Here is a 20,416-nt window from a genome sequence, read left to right as displayed (position 1 = left end):
AAAAAAAAGTTATCATAAATGAGAAAATAAAAATAAAAATATTTGACAAAACAACCATTTATTTTTTTTAATATAAAATACAATTTTTTTTTCAACTTTTTATCAGTTTTTGTAAAAAAATTCTAATTGCTGTTAGGTAGATGAAAAAAAATCAAAAGTGACTAAAAGATTTCCATGATAAAAAATACTTTAAAAAGTATGGAAAATATTATAAGGATACAAAAAATTATTTTCAGCATTTAAAAAAAATTACGTACAAAATGGATAATAGTTTTTTTCCAAAAATCATACCGAATTTAAGTTTTCTTTTTACGAGATAATTAATTTCTTGTGAGATTTTGTCAAGAAGCGTAATTTTACTCGCAAGTTATAGGGTTTAGTCACTCCAATTTAAAATTAAAGAGTTGAATTCACAATTGTACAAAGTTAAAGCAATTCACAAAACTTCAACATTTGAAGGTTGAATTCACAATTGTACAAAGTTGAATTCACTCCAATTTAAAATTAAAGAGTTGAATTCACAATTGTACAAAGTTAAAGGAATTGATTACGACTTAAGAGGTTGAAAATCTCAGTCGACGCTAGAGAGTAACGACCCAACAAAACTTCAACATTTGAAGGTCAAATAAATAATGAGGTGTCCTAAATTGCATATAAATGACAATTAAAAAGTACATTCAATTACTACGGAATACTTCGTATAATCTTAACCTAACTTGATAATTTTCAATCATAACACTTTTTAAAATAAAATAAACTGAGAAACATCTAGACATATACTCCCTCCATATCAGATCAATGGTAACATCATGGTAAAAAAAGGGGTTTTGAAAAAAAGGGTAAAAGTAAGGATAAAGAGGGAAAAAATAGGTGGGGTAAGTAATTGTGGATTTGTAGGTGGGGTATGTAATGACATTTTGTGTAAATATCAAATGAGTACAAGAATAATATGGTAATGTTGAAATATTACCATTGGTGTGGTATGACCGTATTTGGTAAGTGTTACCACTGGTCTGGTATGGAGAAAGTAGTTATGTATTCCATAATATAGGAGCCAATACATTTCTTTTAAGACGAATATACTCGTCTTAAATTAAAACAGGTCGAATAATATCCCTATCCAGATAAAACAAAAATAAAATGTAATAACAAATGTTTGTCTTAAAAGAGAATTTGGGTATGGGAACATAGAGGTTCAAGGAAGGAAATTTTAGGCAACAGAAGCAACCAAAGTCGTGTACATGCCATGTGGGGTGTGTCATGTACTCATGTGTGGCTAATTTTTTAATGAAAATTTATCAAGCACTCGATGAACACACAAAAATACTACGCGTATAAAGCACAAGAAACATACAACTAATTCCAATCTTGTTAAATTGTATACAAAATCTTATTGAAGACGGACGATATCCGTCACAAGCTTGTGACGGATACCATATTCTCTCATAAAATACCCATTTAGAGATGAGTGGGAAGCACATGGGGGGTGCCCCACCTTGTCCCCTCTCCCTTTTTGTGAGAGGTCATAAGCTTGTGACGAGATTAGCCCGTCACAAGCAAGACTAGCTGTAAATTGTATACTTTCGTGATAATCGAGACTCCTTAGCTTTGTATAATTGTGAAATTCAACCCCCTAATTTTATCATAACACTTTTTAAAAATAAAATAAATTGAGAAACATGTAGACATGTAGTTATGTATAATATAGGAATCAATACGTTCTGTCTTAATTTAAAATAGGTCGAGTAGTATCCCTTATCCGGATAAAACAACAATAAAATGTGTGGGTAATAACAAATGTTTGTCTTATCTATACAAATGAATTATTATTATTATTATTATTATTATTTAAACTGTTTTAGGCTTAAACGGATGTCTACGTCTTAAATAAGAATTTGGGTATGGGAACATAGATGTTCATAGCATGTGCAATGGTTGAAATTTAGTGACTCAAATACATTCTCTCTTTAATTGGGGTGCCACATCAATGTGGAATGTTCCCCATCATTTAGGGCTCCCCTAGTTTGAGAAAACCTTCCTAAATTGAACAACAAATGGGACACGACCATGTGGCAGATGAGACACATAAAATTAATAGAGACAAATTTGTTGGGGAACCCCATTGATACAAGAGATAATAATAAAATGAGGTGGAGAAATGAAAAAATTTAATGAAAAGTGACTTGGACGAATAAGAAAAAGAGAGAAAATATGGGGAGGTTAATGGATGCAAAATTGCAAATGCTACGAAAGAAGGAAATTTTAGGCAGCAGAAGCAACCAAAGTCGTGTACATGCCATGTGGGGTGTGTGTCATGTCACATGTGTGGTTATTAGATAATTAGGACGTTAGTTATAAACTAACTACAGTTGAGTCAACTAACTATAGTTTAAAGTTAATTAGAGCTAACTTAAATTTGTTATAAATACCAACAAATCTGATCATCGTAAATACAACAACATATATTCTCTGAAATATTCAATTCAATTCATTCATCTTGTTCTTCATCTTCAAAGTCTTCGTCTTCATCATCACCATCATCATATAATCTGGTTTTCATGGTTTCTACGCTAATCATCAAATAAATACACCTCGCATTCTTTTTTTCTTCTTCACCTCCTTCCACCTCCCTTCTTCTACCACTTCTTCTCCTTCTTCTCCTCCTCTTATTTGATGATTATCTCCTCCTCAATTGTGCGACAAGTTCCTAAAAAAACAAGTGACGTTTAGCTAAGAAATTGGAAGTCCGATCAACCGTTTTTCGCGGCCAAAAACCCAACTGCCACCGAGGAGGCTCAAGCACCCGACACTCTTGGAGTGCCGTATACAACCACGCGGATCTTCAACCACGACTTCACTCACAATATCCCCATTTCTCCGGGAGGGATTTTCATGAGGTTACATTTCTACACCAGTTTTTATTTGGATTACGATATAAAAAAAGCTAATTTTTCGGTCGCAGTTAATGGTAACACCATTCTTAGAGAGGTTAGTGTCTATCAAATCACAAAAGGTCTCAGCCATGAATACCTTATCAAAGAGTATTCAATCTTCATCGACCAACGGTTTTTGAAACTCACCTTTACGCCTTACCACATTTGTATATATAAATGGGATTGAGGTTGTTTCCATGCCTAACGACCTTTACAAAATCTAATAGACTACGTATTTGTCTGTAAGGCCGAGGTCCATTTACTTTGTTTCCGAGTTTCTCGTTTTAAACCCTAAGCATGCGTTGTACTATAAATACGATTTCCATATGAATAAAACGTATGAGTTGTGCCTTATTTTTCTTATCATGGTATCAGTAAACCAAAACACAAAATAAAGATCATAAATTCCAAAACCCTAGCCGCCATGACTGTAGGCGACTCCTCCGGTTCCAAAATTGAGCCGACGTCTCCTTACTATCTTGGTCCTCAAGACAAACCCGGTGACAATCTCACCCCCGTTCGTCTGACCTTGGAAAATTTTGATGAATGGGCACACGATGTTCGCGTTGCTCTTAAATCTCGTCGTAAGTATGTATTTGTTAATGGTACCATTAACACCCCTCAAGCCCCTTGTACTCAGGATGATTGGGAAACTATCCATTCGATGTTAGTTTCTTGGATTACCCACACGATTTCCACCGAGGTCCGCGCTCTCCTTCCTAAGTATGAAAACGCGAAAACTTTGTGGGACGATCTCCACGCTCGTTTTAGCGTTGTCGACGGTGCTCGTATCCAGCAGCTTAAATCGGCACTCCATGACTGCCGCCAACTCGACACTATGTCGATCGCTGTTTATTATGGCAAGCTCTGTCAATTATGGGATGCTCTTGATAAACAAGAACCCTTAATTGATTGCAAATGTTGTTCTGCCTGTACCAGTGGAAAGCAACACGCTGACCGTCGCGAATCCGATCGTCTGCATCAGTTTTTAATGGGATTGTTACCCGGTCCGTATGCTTCCCTCCGTTCTGTGATTTTATCTCAATCTCCGCTTCCTACGGTTGCAAGGGTGTTCCACATGTTAACTCAAGAGGAGCGGGTTCGCGGTCTTGCTAATTCTTCCGAGTCCGTCACTGAAGTTGCGAGTTTCGCTGTTAATGCTTCTCCTCGACCTCCACCAAAATTGCCGTCTCAAATGTCTCGTACGGAGCGCCAGCAACTCCATTGCAACCAGTGTAATCAAAAAGGGCATGACAGGAGTATGTGTTTCGATCTTCTTGACGAACTTCCTGATTGGTGGTACGAATTAAAAGGAATTAAGCCACCTGCTCGTAATAGTAATTCTGGCCGAGGACGTGGGGGCTCGGGCAAGGGAGGTGGCCGTGGTGATCGGGGTGGAGATCGTGGCAGTGACCGTGGTGTCTCTCGGGGCCGTGATGATAGCAGCAACACCAACCGCGGAGGAGAACAGAATCGAACTACCGAAAGTAGTAATGCTGTCCATACTTCTTCAACCGCGGCTTCTGACTCCTCGAAAGCTTTGATAACAGTATACGGTACTCCTACTCATACTCATTCCGGTAAGTGGTTAATCGACACAGGATGTTCCCACCATGTCACTGGAAATTTTGCATTGTTATATGACGTTCGTAATATACCGAGTCGCGTAGTTGGGTTGCCTGATGGTTCTCTTATTCACGCATCACAAGTAGGCAGAGTGGACTTAACGTCTGCACTATCCCTTTCATCGGTGCTTTATGTCCCCAAATTACATTGCAATTTAATCTCTGCCTCTCAATTATGCGATGAATTGAAATGTATCTTTGTGACTAATGCTAAATTATGTATAATTCAGGACCCGGATACGAGGGAGACGATTGGCACGGGTGATCGACTGGATGGACTATACTACCTTCGTGAAGAAGAGAAGACCGTTTTGAGGAATATTGCAGTAGAGTCAAATTTAGATTTATGGCATGCTAGATTGGGGCATCCGTCTGAGCCAGTTGTTAAGATGCTTCCTTTATTTCTTTCTAATAAACAATCGTTGTCAAAACCGTGTGAGGTTTGTCATCGTGCTAAACATATCCGTAGTAGTTTTCCGTTGAGCAATAATACAAGTTTGCGTGTTTTTGAATTAATTCACTGTGATTTGTGGGGACCTTATGATATTCCGTCATCTTCTGGAGCTCGTTATTTTTTAACTTTGGTGGATGATTGTTCGCGGGGTGTATGGATTTATCTTTTAAAAACCAAAACTGAGGTGTATGACAAATTCATGTTATTTATGGCTATGATTAAAAGACAATTTGCTGCTAAGATAAAAATTGTGCGGAGTGATAATGGGACGGAATTTAATTTATTAAAACCTAAGTTTGCCAGCCAAGGTATCTTATTTCAGTCATCTTGTGTTGGGACGCCTCAACAGAATGGAAGGGTCGAGCGCAAACACCAGCACATTCTGAATGTGGCTCGTGCATTACGGTTCCAAGCCGGCCTTCCCATAGAATTTTGGGGCGAATGTGTCTTAGCTGCTGCTTACGTTTTGAATCGAACTCCTTCTCGAATTTTACATGGCAAGACACCGTATGAAATTATCTATAGCAACCCTCCGAATTTTCAAACTTTGCGGGTTTTTGGATCGCTTTGCTTTGCTCACAATCAACGCTCCAAAGGTGATAAGTTTGCTAGCCGTAGTAGAAAATGTGTGTTTGTCGGCTATCCAGCGGGTCAAAAAGGTTGGTATTTGTATGATCTTGAGCGCAAGGAATATTTTGTTTCCCGGGATGTGAAGTTCTATGAAGAGCATTTCCCGTTCCTCAATAAACCCGAAACACCATCCAAGTTGCCTAAGGAACCCTCTAGCCACGATGATTATTTGGTTAAATGGGATGAACCCGTCATCATCACTGAAGGCGAAACTCCAGCCACGCCTTCCACACCCTCCACACCCGCCAATCCCGCCAGCCCATCCTCCTCCTCTAGTGGTTCGGATAGTGAGGAACCCGCACCTCCTGAAGCATTGGGTCGGGGTCATCGGATTAAAATTCCGAATAAAAACCTCAATGATTATATTGTGAATCTCCATGAAGAAGGTAGTCCATCCAGTGCGTCACACCTCAGTACGCCGTCGTCTTCCTCAGGTATGTTATATCCTCTTGCAAATTACCTGACTTGTTCTAAATTCTCGTCCACATACCGTACATACTTGGCAGCGTTAACTTCTCATCGTGAGCCACGCAGTTTTAAAGAAGCAATTCAAAGCCCCGAATGGCGCGCTGCCATGGAGACTGAGATGCGAGCCCTTGTTGATAATGGCACGTGGACTATGGTATCCTTGCCTCCGGGTAAGAAAGCTCTCGGTAGCAAGTGGTTATATAAAATTAAATACAAGTCGGACTCCTCCATCGAACGGTTTAAGGCTCGCTTGGTTGTTTTTGGGAATCATCAAACGGAAGGGGTGGATTACGATGAGACATTCGCGCCAGTTGCAAAGATGACTACGGTACGAACATTTCTCACTGTAGCAGCTAAACAAAAATGGTACTTACATCAGATGGATGTGCACAATGCTTTTTTACATGGTGATTTGGAGGAGGAGGTGTATATGCGGCTGCCACCTGGTTTTACATCACCTGTCCAGGGACAGGTTTGTCGCCTGAAAAAATCATTGTGCGGTCTTAAACAGGCCCCCCGTTGTTGGTTTTCTAAACTCGGCCAAGCACTGAAGCGGTATGGTTTCGTGCAAAGTTATTCTGATTACTCATTGTTCACATATGTGAAAGAACAGGTACGTCTAAATGTTTTAGTATACGTCGATGATTTGATTGTCTCGGGAAATGAATTACCGGCCCTTACTGCTTTCAAAGAATATTTGAGTAAATGCTTTCACATGAAAGACTTGGGCGAATTACGGTACTTTCTGGGTATTGAAGTGGCTCGAAATAGAGACGGCATTTTCTTGTGTCAACGTAAGTACGCACTCGATATTATTTCTGAAATTGGTCTCCTTGGGTGCAAGCCATCTCCGACACCCATCGAGCAACATCATAAATTGTTGGATTCCACCAGCAAGCTACTTGATGATCCCGAGGCATATCGAAGGCTCGTCGGGCGATTGATATATCTAGCTGTGACGCGCCCAGACCTCTCCTACGCTGTGCATATTCTGTCGCGGTTTATGAGTGCTCCTCGTGAGGACCACTGGAATGCGGCTATACGCACCGTGCGTTATTTGAAGGGTACACCCGGTCAAGGTATATTGTTGAGTGCCAATTCCGACTTGACTCTCACAGGTTGGTGTGATTCTGACTGGGCCGGGTGTCCTGAACGACGGCGTTCTCTATCTGGTTGGCTGGTATTTTTGGGTGGCTCGCCCATTTCGTGGAAGTCTAAAAAGCAAGCCACTGTTTCTCTCTCGTCGGCTGAAGCTGAATATCATGCTATGGCTGCTATAACATGTGAGATCAAATGGCTTAAGGGTTTATTGGAATGTTTGGGTGTGCCTCATCCTTCCGCTGTTTCACTCTCCTGTGATAGTAAGTCTGCCTTACACATTGCTAATAACCCTGTATTTCATGAGCGTACCAAGCATATTGAGATAGACTGTCATTCCGTTCGCGATGCAATTCAAGACGGTCTTCTCGCCCCATCTTATGTACCTACTACTGTGCAACTCGCGGACGTTCTTACCAAGTCTCTTGGTGTTTCTCAGTTTGTGGCATTAGTTAGCAAGTTGGGCATTCTCAATCCGTATGCTCCAACTTGAGGGGGGGTAATAGACTACGTATTTGTCTGTAAGGCCGAGGCCCATTTACTTTGTTTCCGAGTTTCTCGTTTTAAACCCTAAGCATGCGTTGTACTATAAATACGATTTCCATATGAATAAAACGTATGAGTTGTGCCTTATTTTTCTTATCAAAATCCCAAACTCCCCTGCCAACTTAACGACACTCGAGTTAATGTCGAGACTAAGTGTGGGTGGAAAATTAATTTACCCCACGCACGATACGGGGTTGTTTCGCTCGTGGTACCCGACGAACATTATGTCGTTGAACCCGTAGGAGTTACGAGCTTCAAAGGTAAAAAAATGACCATCGCGTTTCTGAAACTTGCTTCATACCTTGCCCCCGTTGGTGTGTATTTCTCATTTAGAAGATGACTCCGTATGGTAATGTTAATCTTAACTTCAACTTGACATGACGGGTATCAGTTGATATTGGATTTAATTACACGGTCAGGATGCATTTCTGTGAAATTCTCACTTTAGTTTATAAAAAAAATCAAGTTGTTTTCGATATATATATATCAACAATCGAACGGTGAAATCTGGGGTTGATATTATTCAACTGGCGGGTGGTGTCGGGATTCCTTACGTTTTGGAATTCCTCGTTTATGCATCCAGTGAAAATATTTCGGTATATTTTCACTGGATGCATAAACGAGGAATTCTAAAACGTAAGGAATCCCGACACCACCCGCCAGTTGAATAATATCCACCCCAGATTTCACCGTTCTGTTGTTGATATATATATCAAAAACTTGATTTTTTTTTTTATAAACTGAGGTGAGAATTTCACAGAAATGCAACCTGACCATGTAATTAAATCCAATATCAACCGGTACCCGCCATGTCAGGTTGAAGTTAAGATTCACATTATTGTACGGGGTCATCTCTCGAAATGAGGAATACACATCCACAGGGGCAATGTATGAAGCCCCTTTCGAAAATGCGATGGTTATTTTTTCACTTTTGAAGCTATCAGCCCCTGTGGGTTCAAGGATATAATGCTCGTCGAGGTTCCACAACCGAAACAACTCCGTATCGTTCGTGGGGGAAATTAATCTTCCACCCACATTTAGTCTCACCATTAGCTCTAGTGTGGTTGAGTTGGAAGGGGAGTTTGGGATTTTGTAGAGGTCGTTGGGCATGGAAACAACCTCTATCCCATTTATAAATGCAAATGTAGTAGTTGATGGCCTAAAGGTGATTTTCAAAACCGGTTGGTCATTGAAAATTGAATACTCTTTAATAAGGTATTCATGGCCGAGAGCTTGTGTGATTTGATACACACTAACCTCTCTAATAATGGTCTTACCATTAACTGCGACCGAAAAAATAGCCTTTTTAATGTCGCAATTCAGATAAAAACCGGCATAGAAATGTAACCTTAGGAAAATCCGTCCCGGAGAAATGGAGATATTGTAGGTGAAGTTATGGTTGAATACTCTCGCGGTTGTATACGGATCTCCAAGAGTGTGGGGTGCTTGAGCTTCCTTAGTGGTTGTTGGGTTTATCGGATGTCCAGTTTCTTAGGTAAACATCAGTTTGTTTTTGAGGAACTTATCGCACAATTGAGTAGGAGGTAATCCTTTGGAGTGTTGATTGGACCTATCTGTAAGTGATATAGCATGTTGCATTTTCATTTATGATATAACATGTCATTGTTTGTGCTACCTTCTTCCATTGCTCATGACTGTAGAGGTGCTAGCTTATTTTAAAAGGGCCTGCCCAGGCGGGGGGAGACGCAGAGGCTGGGGCATCACAACAGCAGCAGGGTTTAATTTTGTTGGGTTCTTTCAATATTTCGAGGTACCAAAGTTTGATTAAAAGCTTCATTTTTGTTTTGTTGCAAAGCATCAATCTTTTGCCATGTTTGATCACTCGTACTTGATTCAGTTTTTGTCAAATTTTTCCAGGATCCTAATAACAATGTTTTTGATTGATTTGATGTGCTCGTTTTCATTTTTCTTGTACAAAGTCGCGTAGCCGGAATTGCTAGTTACTTAATTAGTATGCTCAATACTAGTGTAATTCAATAGTTGCATAAGGATTGAATTCATACATCTGTCGACAGAGGAAATCGAGTATTAAAATTCTCTGGTACATGTGCAGAGCTTACTATTCACTTGAGACTCGCTTTTGTTCTTTCTGTTTAATCTTTCATATGTTGGGACTCTATATTTTAATACTCGATTTCCTCGGTTGACAGATGTATGAGTTTATTTGAAACAGCTGCTTTGCATTTTTAATAATTACGAGTATCAGATTGGAGCAAACATTTGGACTGTCACTGTGTATCTCATAGTCATAACTTACCTTCAGTGCAAATTCCATTAATCACTAGTTTCTCATGTCTAACATTACCCTCAATTTCCCTAAATTCTAGGGTTTCATCAATTACCGAAACTTGATCAGATTCTGGAGTAATGGTAATTGACCCACCTCATTTTCATCAGATTTAGCTAAATCAAGAGATGGGTTTTCAACATCCATGGTTTTCGGAAGTTATGAAATTTCCTCGTATTTAACGGGAATTGAGGTTTTGAAATCGATTATTAGGGTTTGTTCTTCCCCCATTAAGGAAGTGCAGATTTTAAGTAGAGGAAAAGAAGGGAGAAGACATCGAAAACTGTGGAGGGACAGGACAGTTGAGAAATGGTAATGGTAATCCACCCTGGCTACAACTGTCTGGAATGGGTAAGTGGGAATTGGAGTTTTATTATTAAAAGTGGAGAAATATTATTATTCTGGCTAAAATGGCGTTTCAAAACGTATGTTTTTCTGTGTCGACCTGCGATCCGAAGCCAAGTGGTGTTGATATAGCATAGACCAAGACGACGCGCTGACAAACACTTTATTTCTACACTGCTCTGGATACAAGCACCTGAAATTTGCAAACAGTGTGGCTTATATGAACTTGAGGGACTTTGTTGATATTTCCAATGAGATATGTAAATATGTTAGATTTCCTGTAAGACTCTACTGTGAATTGAATACGATATTGTTAGACGATTCGTCATACTACGCTTTCCACAATGTAAGTAGTACTTTTGATGAATGCAGGCATTAACTAGATTTAAAACTAAGGTTAAATTGATCTCATAGAAAAGGTGAGACAGGGGAACCTGGAGGCAAAGGAAGGGAATAAGTGACAATATGGTGATCTTCGCTTATATCTCGAAACATTGACGGAAGCTATTAATGTTTAGAACTTCATTCTGGCAAATTTTTTGGTCAAGTTCCATCACAGTACACTAGCTGTAAATTGATTATAGGATTGTCTTTGGATTTGTTTTACAACTACATTAGGGTAAAAACCCGTCTTAAACAAGACTAACTCCCCTGTCCTCACACATTTACCAGTATGGCGTGAGTAATACCATAATCAATGGTAACACTTCTACATATTCGTCAAGTATCCTTACCTTCTACTCCGTAATATCTACGATACTAGCTTTATTCCCGATCCAAAATGATTTGAAGTGACCTAAAATAATCCAAAATGACAAGTCCTATACTCCTATGTCATACTAATGTTTATGCATTAAAAAAAGTTTTATTGGTTTTAAACGTCCCTAATAAATACTCCGTAGTTAAACTTGCAAAATAGTAGTATTTCTTAATCAAAATAATTTTAACTAGTCTTACTCTTTAGTCATTCACTCAAGAGTGACCCGACCGAAAAGACTCATACCCGAAAGTGACCCGACCTAAAATGACCCATACCTGAAAGAGACCCGACAATAGTTCACCCAAAAATCACCCAACCCGACCCGAAAAGTCTGACATACCCTGAATGAGTTCTTGCTCATTTGTGAGTGGGCTACAAAATCGTATTAGGACCAACTCGCATCTGCCCCAAACCCATAGTTGACCCGGTATATGATTTCTTACCTTCAGCAACTCTTTATAAAATTGTTTTACAATACATGAGTGATCCAATAGAACAAAAGCCCAAAAATAAGTCACTAATATATTAAAATCTTGATTTTATTTTGATAACATATTGAAAACTAACCTTTCAAACTAGTTATAAACCCGTGCAATAATTGCACGGGATTAAATATGTATTTGTTTTATGGGGTGAGCGTACGTAACTTTAATTTATACAAAAATATATTCATCCAAAAATTGTAAAACTACCAGTACTAATCTTTGTAGAAATAAAGAGCTTTTACACGATTATACATTTTCATAATATTTACTCATATATATCAATAACTGTTGGACATATATAGAAATGAGTGACTCGGAAGTAAAAAAAGCCGACATATAAAAAAAAATCTGGGTATTAAAATCTTGATTTGGCCAATACAAAATTTGGTTCATCAGCTGAACAATTTAGTGTGGATGACCCGTCCAAGTTAATGAGCTACAAACCCTTGTGTGGCCATACTCCATAGTGTTCCGCTCATTCATTCACATTCGCTCGTCTTCCAACTTCTCATATGCGTAATTTTCTTCCTTACTACCCTATTACCACTTATATATTTACTCTCCCCATTCTCAATTACTAATGGTTTAACCTGCGTCAGCACTAATAGTTGTAGAATTTACATCAGTTGGTCCTTTGGTGAACCATTCATTAGAGTAGCTAGTCTCACCTCTGGCAGGGAGAAATTGGTGCTCCAATTTTGTTCGGGGCTAATGAGAGGTGTATGAAAACTGACAGTGGTAGCATACTAGCATGTGCTTCTTCATGCATTTTGATATTCTGATGCGCTCGACCATGATCTCCATGCTTATTGTATCAAACAATAATATTGCGATCTCAGCAAATATATCAAATATCCTCACATATCTTTATTTGTAGTAAATATTGTTTAGCATTATTCATTATTTCATTAACATATTGTGATCATGTAAATTAGGAAGTAAATAGGAGCCTAGTATCTCATGTAAATCATATATATACCCCATCCTTGTACATTGCTAATCATCAATTGAAAAACATTACATTATAACTTTTATATGGTATCAGGTTCAATACCGATCCAAACTCTTCTTCTTCTTGCTATCATCACTGTATTTCGCACAACCATGGCATCCAGCAACACCATCCTTCCTAACCCGGCTGAACCCACCAAACCCCCCCATCTCCATCTCCTACCCAAACTGCATCAAACTCACCTCCACCACTTATCGATCTTGGTGCTATCAGATCACACGCCTACTCCAAGGCTTTGCCCTCTTCTCCTTCCTCGATGGCACCGTTTCACCACCACCTGAAACCACTACACCCACCACGACCTCTGATGCCACCAAGACACCCACACCCGTGCCTAACCCTGCCTATGAAACCTGGTTTCGTCAAGACCAGTTGATCCTAGGTGCACTTGCCGGCACCCTTGACGAATCCATTGCCCATCTCCTTAACAACGCCACCACCTCTAGAGAAGCGTGGCAAATTCTTGCTACCACCTAAGCAAACCCCTCGCGTGGCCATATTCTACAACTAAAAGATCGTCTCAAACAGATAACCTTAGGCGACAAAACAATCACTGATTACATGCTAGCCATCAAACTTTGCACAGACCAATTAGCACAACTCGGGAAACCCGTTGATCCCGAGGATATCACCGCTCACATCATCAATGGCCTCAACCCTAACCTTTATAAATCGGTCATTGACATTGTCCGTGCTCGAGACACCCTAATCTCGTTCGATGATTTACATGAAAAACTAATCCAACATGAAATCATCATCAAACGTGAAACCCCTACCACCCCTTTTCCTCCATCAGCACACATGCCGCCACCACCAAGCCTTACTACTACCAAAACCAAACTCGCCCTCGCACCACACCCCACACATCCTACCCTAGCAACAACCACCGAGGCATCCTTCCAACACCCAACACCCAACCACAGTCTCAAAACCCGTCAACCTCCTCTATATCTCCTGACAAATGGTGTACCCTTTTCCTCCCTATTCTCTCATCCACCCCTGCCACTACACCACCTGACACCTCCACCCCCTCTGCCTCCTCTCCACCTCCCTCGTCCACCACTCCTACCCCTAATGAACCCTCCACCCCACCTTCTCGGCCACCCATCACTCGGATTTATTCCCGTCGAACTGGGGATCAGCCACAACCCAACCCCAACACCTCCACTCCTGCCCCATCGACCCCTACCTCACCAGTCACACCTCCCTCCACTGCTTCCGCCCCCATCCCATCCCCACCACCACCTCCTCCTCCACCCACCCGCGCTACTACTCGCCTTTCAAACAATATTATCAAACCTAACTCTTGCTACGCAAAATATGCGTCCACTACCCCATCTCCCACCCTTTATACCACTCCCACCACCACCAAACAAGCACTAATTGATCCTCGCTGGCGCGCTGCCATGATCGAGGAAAACCAAGCTCTCCTTTGAAACAATACCTGGACACTCGTTCCCCGTCATCTTGCCCCGAATGTTGTTGGATGCAAATGGGTATATCGTGTTAAATACAACGTTGATTGTAGCCTAAAACAATATAAAGCTCGTCTTGTTGCCAAAGGTTTTCATCAACGCCCGGGAATTGACTACTCCGAAACGTTTAGCCCAATCATCAAACCTACAACTATCCGTCTTATTTTAACCCTTGCTGTCACCAATAATTGGCATCTTCACCAAATCGATGTCAACAACGCCTTTCTCCAAGGCCACCTCATTGATACGGTATTCATGGAGCAACCTCCTGGTTTCGCGGATCCCGAAAAACCCGATCATGTTTACCGATTAACCAAGGCCATCTACGGCCTAAAATAGGCACTACGAGCATGGTTTACTGAACTACGCAACTATCTCCTTCTTTCGGTTTTCGCAACTCAGTATCTGACCCCTCACTATTTATATACCACAAATCCTCCTGCCAACTTTATGTACTTGTATACGTTGACGATATCATCGTCACCGGTCCACAGCCGAACCACATCAGTAAATTTATCTCTGAAATCTCCACCAAATTTTCATTGAAAGACCTTGGTCCCCTCTCCTATTTCCTCGGCATTGAAGTCACACCCACCGCCTCTGGTCTTCACCTTAACCAAGACAAATACACCTCCGACCTTCTCCATAAATTCGGTATGCTTGACTGCAAACCCGTGCCTACCCCCATGCTTCCTTATCCCATCCTCACAAATCGACCTGACAAACCCGTCGAAAATGAATCTGACTATCGTGCACTTGTCGGCAGCCTCCAATACCTTTCCCTAACTTGTCCTGACATAGCTCATCCCGTCAACAAATCTCAGTTCCTCAATCATCCTACCATCGACCACTGGGCAGCCCTTAAAATATTGCTTCGTTATTTACATGGAACGATGCATTATGGCATTCATCTCGACAAACACTCTCCACTTTGTCTCCATGCCTTTTGTGATGCCGACTGAGGTGGTGACCCTGCTGACTATGTATCAACTTTTGGTTACGTCATTTACCTCAGAAATAACCCCATTTTGTGGGCCTCCAAGAAACAACGCGCTCTGTCTTGTTCATCCACTGAGGCCGAATTTTGTGCCATTGCTATCACTACTTCCGAACTTTTATGGCTATCCTCCCTCCTTACCGAGCTCGGCATCCGCACTCTCAAATCCCCTACAATCTACTGTGACAACCTCAGCGCGACACACTATTCTGCAAATCCGGTCTTTCACTCGCGCATGAAGCATCTAGCCTTATCCTTTCACTTTGTCAAAGAACAAATTCGGGATGCCAATATTCGTATTCAGCATATAAATGGAACTGACCAAATAGCTGACGCCCTCACAAAGCCCTTACACAAGCCGCGCTTCATTGAGCTTATTTCCAAGATCGGCCTTCGTCAGAGACCGTCCATCTTGAGCGGGAATATCAAACAATAATATTGCAATCTCAGCAAATATATCAAATATCCTCACATATCTTTATTTGTAGTAAATATTGTTTAGCATTATTCATTACTTTCATTAACATATTGTGATCATGTAAATTAGAAAGTAAATAGGAGCCTAGTATCTCATGTAAATCATATATATACCCCATCCTTGTACATTGCTAATCATCAATTGAAAAACATTACATTATAACTTTTATATATTGCTGGATGTGGTTTATTGTTCAAGCCAAACTAATGGTTTATTCTTACTGCTTAAAAACTGTGTATCTTGCTTGACAGTTCAGGAAAACTTGGTATATGTATGATTCGGCTGAGCCAAATTACTGCTGTTTCTGGCTCAAATGATGATGTGAAGAGCCGAACTCTAGTCACCTTGCTTATAGTCTATCCTTTTGATGGCCACCTAATGATTAATGCCTAAATGATTGTTTTTTTAGTTCTAAATTTCCACAATGTTCTTTTATAATATTTGAAATAGATACAAGTGAATAAAATATATTTAAAAGTATTACAACATTACCCTAATGAGTAACGCCTCTAGGAATTGTGCAAAAAATTAGAAGAATTAATTTAGTATAATTGTTACTCCTGAGTCCCGATATTCCAACCAATTTTTTACATTTTTCAAAATTCTGTTCTTATATCTTAGCTCTTATGAGATGTAAACAATTGTTTGGAATGGAGGTAGGACTTATTTAAAAAATATGCAATTACCTAGTTATCCCATATCGATTATTTAAGTTGAAACTTGTGTATATTGTTTCACCCTGTGTTACTTGATCTCAGCTGCAAGCCTGTAAGTGTGAGACACGACACGGTGAAAACTATTTTGAGGCGGAGTTTAAAAAAAAAAAAAGTATCGAAGGATCATGTCATTGTCCAACCAAAGTAAAGCAATGTCATAATCAGATAGGTTTCACCGGAATTCTTATGTCGTATTTTATCTTCCTATCCACGATTTTTTTCCTCTTTCCGTTATTTTCATTCCAATGATTTTCTTGAACCGTTTCATGTCACCCCAAACTTTTTTGGGTTGAAGGCTTTGCTGTCTTTTTGGGGAGGGGCGTTGTTGAATAGTGAACTGGCTGGTCGTAACAAAGTATTGAGTTAATTACATGCAACTATTTCAAATTTCTTTCAGGCGGCCAACCCTCTATGTTATTCCCATGGATCCTTCTGCTGAGTATCACAGCCCTTTTGCTCAGGAGCCATTTAAAATTACTGATCCTATGTGGATACTATCTCCAATAGGCAGTCACCCAAAATGCCGGTTCAGAATGATGCTATTGCCTTTGGCCAGGTGCAGGACGTAGCAGCTCAAGAAGATCCGAAAGATGTAGATGTAGACGTTGAAATAGAATTTGATGTTGATGCTGATGTAGATACTATTTCCCCTAGTCAGAACCATAAAATTCTAGTTTAGGCTGACACTATTGCAAATATTCAGGAGTTCAACATGCAAGCCTCGGAAGCTGCCCAAGATGATACTCATTCCAGTAGTCAGATACATAATATGCCAGCTCAACCTGATGCCAATAATGAGCACCACATACAAGTTCCGGAAGCTTCCAAAGATGTCAATACCATCTCTAGCTGTTAGATATTGCCACGTCAGGAAGCTACTAGAGATGCAGATACTATCTCCACCACACGGATGGAAAAGATCAGTTCAGGTGACAGTTAACCATGTAGATGCTGTTTCCAATAACCAGGTGGATAAGTTGCCAGTTCAGGAAATTGAAAGAGGCGGATAATATATCTACTAGCCGTGAAAGGTGCGTGCCTGTTGTCAAAATTAGGGTCAAGCAAATAGCAACATCTAACAGTGTTAAAAGAGCCAGCAACTCAAACCTCACAAGATCTCAAGTTGGTTATAAGCAAGTCAATCCTGCTGCAAGCAGCTCGGTTTCCCTTGATGCACCTGATAGAAATTTTACAGAGGCTGTTTGCCTAACCAACCATGTCACTGAAAAAGTAAACTCATGCCAGAGTCGTGGTTCTCACATGACAGCCAGTATCAAGAGTGCCAAGGTGGCAAGAAGGCAACGAGGTTGGAAGAGACCTCCCATGCACTGCTGATACTAGCAACATTCACCCGACTGGTGATCATTGATCACTTAATTTTGGTAGAGAAGAAAGGATGGTGAATCAAGAGATGTTGAAACCCGACTTGCTTCATGCGGCTTCAGTAGTGGGAGAGGATGTTGATAGGAGTTCATTGAGCACTACAAACCCTGAAATGGGTGGGAAACGCAAAGGCTAGAAGGATAAAAAGCAACAGAGGGATGATCTCGAGTACTTGGAGAGGCAGCGTTTGAAGAAAGAGAAGAAGCATGCGCTCCGTCATCTCTATCAGTAGGGAATTTGAGTTGGCTAGGGTAGTAGACGAGTTATTGAAAGTGGTTGCCAATGTTGGTTTTACGTAAATGTAAGCAGCGCACTAAGCCAGTAACTTTGCGAAATGATTTGCAGTTTGCTAGATTTGTAGTGGTGAAACCGGACTGAGCAAACGAAGCTGGTGGCAACATCTCATTCTAAGTTGACTCCCTTTTTTCCAGATTCAACCCTGGTTTGAGATTTCATATGAATGCTCCACCTTCTTCTGGTCCTGTGATATTTCAAGATGGACATCAACAATCCTATAATCAAGAAATACCGGAGGAGGGGCAAATCCCCAGCATGGTGGTGTTCCAGTGGAACAGATGCAGCCTAATAATATTGATGGTATGGAGTTCGGGCTACATGCAGAAATGAACTTGAATGAAAATTAAGGGGGTGTCAATGTTCATCAGAATATGGGTGGATTGGGTGATTCTACTGGTAGAAATATAAACATGCAAGAGTGTTTTGTTCTCAAACTGAAGGTGTTGATGGTGTGTATTTTAATCAGTTCCATGCAGACATTTACCAACAATATGTAAATCAAGGACATGACCAGGATATTGTCGACATGGACTTCGAAGTACAAGAGTCTATTTATAATAGACTGGAGGGAAACTCTTGGAGGGCTAGGGAGAAAGATCGATGACAGAAGTGGTTATAACCAGGCTTTCGAAATACTTATTGGATGTCCAATTAATTATCATGAGGGTTCCTCTGCTAATAAGATTATCACAATGGGGTATTCAATCCAGAATTTCCAACCCCGAATACAAGTATTTCTCCTTCTGGCATTCTTACTTCTTAGTGTGAGAATTCTTCTGATAGTTCAGTGTTTGTAGATACTGTTAATGAAAAAGGGCTTCAGGATGTTGCTGTAGAAGAGTTAAATCGCCTACTACAGGATCATGGCATGAACTCTCTCTCGTCTATAAATGAGCGTGTTATTCCTGCTGACAATAATGAACATGAAAATATCAGGAAATTCAGTCTTATAAAGATGAGGCTGGTGGAGGAACTATTAATCTTGAGATTGAGAGAGCTTGGCTGAAGGAGGATCTAAGGGCATTAATGGGGATAATATTAAGGGCCTTAATGGGAATAATTTGGATGTAAGTAGGAAAGACACACTACGGTTTATCTTGGTTTGACTCCCATCCCGGTAAGTGTGACATCCAAGATCGACTCTCTTTTGTCCCAGTTTTGGTGAGTTTTGGTGAGGTGGTGCGCGTCATGGTAGGATGATCCACTAGTGTAGTAAGAAACAAATTAATCAACCTAAAGGTGTGTGAGGTCTGGGAATCTTATTACTCAACCTGATTGCCTTATTAGTAAATTTTTTGGATCGAAATTGAATATTAATAGAGTATTTTCAGTATTCGAGCAAGGTTGATATTAAAGGTACTTCTTGGATTGGTTGAGGTATTTGGTAGGGGACGGAACTCCTTAAACATGGAATGGTATGGCAAATTGGTTATCCCTCAAGGCTTAGCTTTTGGAATGACAAATGGATTGATGGTGATTCCCTTAGGACGACTCTTGTTGAGAGTGATAACATCATTGAACCCTGGGAAATACTGTGTACAGGGAGAATTGTGCTTATATTTCATAACGTTTGAAGCTTAGAAACCTGAATCTTTTCACTTTATTTCATCATAATCCAATAGTAAATTTCTCGTGCCATTTTTTTTTTCATTTTTTATTATTTCAGAGAAATATTGATGCAACAATACTTGCAGAGACCGTTAGGTCCAGAGCTACTATTCAAAACAACCAAGCTTTAATCCTTTCAATTTTGAAGGCTTCAAACTTAGATAAGGTCAAAAGTGGTGACCCCAGAGAGAGGGGAGTCAGTCATGAATGCCGAGGAAACAGAAGGATCAGCCATCACCGCCATTACCACTGCAATGTTCGCCAGACACCACTTGTCACTACTTCCTGTCATGTCAGCATTAGGCCTGTTAATGAGAATTACTCTTTCTCCCAATTGCCATCTCTGTCACCCTGACTTCACCATCCAGCGCCTCGCCGTTTGTTGTTTGAAAACCTCTCTCTGAAGCATGCTTACAAGTTCTTTAACCGAAGCCGTGTATTGCTTTGTCTAGCTTCTCCTCAGTTTGAATTCAGCCCACAGATGATCCGTATTCTGAACCGAGTTCTTGTCTTAAAGTACTGTACGGTCACATAACTTCTTATCTCTTCTTTTGAGTTTATATTTGAGTTTGCAGACAGTAGATGGTATGGTTGGGAATCTTAAATTGGAATTGAATTCCGTAATTGAGATATTTCAAGTGCTTGTAAACCACTAGAATTTGGAATTGGAATTGACTCAATTCCTTATCAATTCCAAGCTAGTTAAAATTTGGCCCACAGATGATCCGTAATGCGACTATGTGCGCGCTTCGTGAGACCAAAAAAAAAAAAAAAAAATAGTAGTCATTTCAATTCCAT

The 20,416-nt window shown here is 40.3% G+C and overlaps 1 long non-coding RNA gene across 1 annotated transcript; it reads left to right on the top strand.

Annotated features, from left to right (window-relative positions):
• The first annotated feature begins 2,452 nt into the window (after positions 1 to 2,452).
• Positions 2,453 to 5,074, top strand: LOC141656531 (uncharacterized). Its single transcript, XR_012548528.1, has 2 exons — positions 2,453 to 2,897; positions 4,789 to 5,074. It is a non-coding gene; the product is annotated as an uncharacterized LOC141656531 (long non-coding RNA).
• The last annotated feature ends 15,342 nt before the right edge of the window (positions 5,075 to 20,416 follow it).

Source organism: Silene latifolia, chromosome 1 (genome assembly GCF_048544455.1).
Source record: "Silene latifolia isolate original U9 population chromosome 1, ASM4854445v1, whole genome shotgun sequence".
NCBI classification, from domain to species: Eukaryota; Viridiplantae; Streptophyta; class Magnoliopsida; order Caryophyllales; family Caryophyllaceae; genus Silene; species Silene latifolia.
Note: the sequence above shows the minus strand (reverse complement) of the source record. Positions and strands in the feature narration are given on the sequence as shown.